The sequence below is a fragment of the Triticum dicoccoides genome, chromosome 2B, assembly GCF_002162155.2.
Source record: "Triticum dicoccoides isolate Atlit2015 ecotype Zavitan chromosome 2B, WEW_v2.0, whole genome shotgun sequence".
Classification (NCBI taxonomy): domain Eukaryota; kingdom Viridiplantae; phylum Streptophyta; class Magnoliopsida; order Poales; family Poaceae; genus Triticum; species Triticum dicoccoides.
The window spans coordinates 34,757,547-34,760,105 of NC_041383.1; the positions used below are offsets into that span (position 1 = coordinate 34,757,547).

General features: G+C 41.5%; 1 long non-coding RNA gene across 1 annotated transcript; it reads left to right on the forward strand.

The window, feature by feature from the left end:
* Positions 1-513: 513 nt before the first annotated feature.
* On the forward strand, positions 514-2,559 carry LOC119366966. The gene is made up of 3 exons (XR_005176152.1): positions 514-634; positions 1,385-1,547; positions 2,249-2,559. It is a non-coding gene; the product is annotated as an uncharacterized LOC119366966 (long non-coding RNA).

The following is a 2,559-nucleotide window of genomic DNA, read 5'->3' on the forward strand; positions in this document are numbered from 1 at the left end:
CTTTGATCTTGATTAGTTGACTAGGTGATACTCTTGGAAGTTAATCATCGAGTGTTCCTTAATTTTTGTTTGTAGTTTATTGACGTCGACACTCCATTTGAGATTCCATACATCTTATCATAGATTTGGAATGAATCTGATCGCGATTATCTGGGTTTAGAACATGGACACAAAAATATCGAGATTCATGTGTGAGTTATGTCGACATTTCGATTAAGAAGGCTTTAGTTTTGTAGGTTAGAGAAATGTCATAGTGTTGCCTTGTTTTTGTTTGAAATTCCTGGTTAGGGATCTTCTTGATCCTTGATAGCAATAGTTGGTGATCATTCTGTGTTCTCTTTTGAGATGTTTGTCCACCTGTACGCCTTCATTTCCCAGGGCTTAGTTTGTGTGGACCAAGCCTCCAACTATTCTCTTGTCAATCTTTGTAGTGTTGAGTGAGCAGATTGCACTTTGTAGTAGGTTGCAAGCGGTAAATTGTTTTTAACCCTGAATGTGTTCTTCATGTAGGAGTTTCAAGCCAAAGGACGGATTCACTCCAAGATCATGCTGTGCAAGCAGCACAAATTCAGAGAGCCTCAAGGAAATCAAGGCAAAAATGTACTGGCCATACAAACCTCTGTTCCTCTCTCACGTGGGTAAACCCCTCCAGTCCTCTCCGCTCTACTTTATCTCATGCACTTGTGTGCCTATGGCCATTGCGCCATGACAAGTTTAGTGTTTTGGTATCTCATGGTGGGTTGTGATGCCAACGTTTGTGCCTCTCGGGCTTCTGGTATAATAATTTGTGCCATCGTTTTACAGCAGTGATATGATAGTTCGATCCCTAGGTCTCTTATGCGTGCAGATCCGTAAGAGTATACCATGATTCTGTGCTGGACACCCTATATGAACCTTAGGTTTAACCCTAGCGATTTCTTGTTTTGTAAGTTCTCACATTAGCAACGAACTTGCTGATGTACATGGATAAATCTCTCTTGTAGCACTGATCTGGTGCCTTCAAAAGATGCATTTTCTTCCCCTATGAGCTTGCTGGGTGGATTATTATTTCCAAGTGCCACTGATAGTCGGATTCAAAATATTGAAACTGAGCCATCCAACTAATCGAAATGGCGCCTTTCCCTATTATGGAGCAAACTATATGATGTAGTTTGTGTTTCTAGTTGCCTTGCTGGGCGAAATGTGAACGCAATGTTTTTCTTGTTTTTATACCATTATAAAGTAGTGATCTAATGAGATAGATTTTATTAAATGATCCTTTAACTTTGGAAAGTACTGATGCGTTAGCATATAAGTAACACGGATTGATGATTTGGCTGCGTGTTTCCTGCCTCATCGTCTTGCTGGATGATCTAGTGAGCAAGACCTGTTATTTTTGTTGCAGGTAATTGCATAGTTGATTGTGCGTCACAGCATCAACCCTTGCACCTTCTATTGCTGACATATACTTGTGAGTGCAAGACTTGTCAATGAGCACCTGGCAGCTGTTCTCTCCCTGGCAGTGAGTTCAGTCTGCTGCAACCACCTCTCCTTCGACGGTGGATCAGGTAACTGCTTGGTCTCCTCCCCAGACACCATGCTGTGTAGGTGTTGGCTTGTGGGGTGTCATGTGGATATACATGATTACATGAAATAAAGTCAGTCTTCTCTTAAGTTAAAACCATGCACTAATCTCTGTTTTGTTCAAGATCAATGTGTTGATAGTTTTAGGCTTTAAGTACATGTATGTGCAGTGCAGGTGCTAGTGTTCTACTCCCTCTGTTCCTAAATATAAGACCTTTTAGAGATTCCAATAGTGACTACACAAGAAGCAAAATGAGTGAATCTACACTCATGTTGAAATCCCTAAAAGGGCTTATATTTAGAAACGGAGGGAGTAGCTGTTATGTGTGGCAACCGCGACAGTGGTGGCCACCTCTTCCTCGGTCCAGGCGAGTCCTGTGTTTGTGTGTTCGTCTTCTGGCTGCCACAATATTGATTGTGATTATCTTGTCATTGGCATTGATTCCTGTGCTGGTTAATTAGACCGTTGGCCACCAGAATGAATTTTCTTTTCCAGTATCTTGTTGCTCGACTTTTCTTTGTTTTTTTGTTAGTTTTGGTACTGGATACCTGGTTATGTTTAAGACTAGTTTCTTAGCTGAAATATGATTCTAGGGAGCACTTGTCATTTGGGGATTATGGACTAGCAGGAATGAACCATAAAGCGTCATAGTGAACCATGTTCTGTGTCATGTTTCTACTGCAGCAACGAAGGATTCTATTGAGCCCTCGGCCGAGACAGAACAAGTTTTTGAGGCGCTCACTACCAATCGTCGAAGACATGTCAAAGCCCTTGAGTTGGTCGGTTTCTCTAAGCACTGGAGCTGGGCGTTTTGCCCCTTTTTTGGGTAGTGTAATGTGGTGGGAGTTATTTTAACCTGTTAGTGAGGGAATCATCTTCTGGTAAAGATGATCATATATGTACAAACCTCTAGTGTTTGGTTTGGTTGTAGCTGATACTTATTTGTATATGGATTAGGTGCCTTTGATTTGATTCAACACGGGCTAGTGATGAGT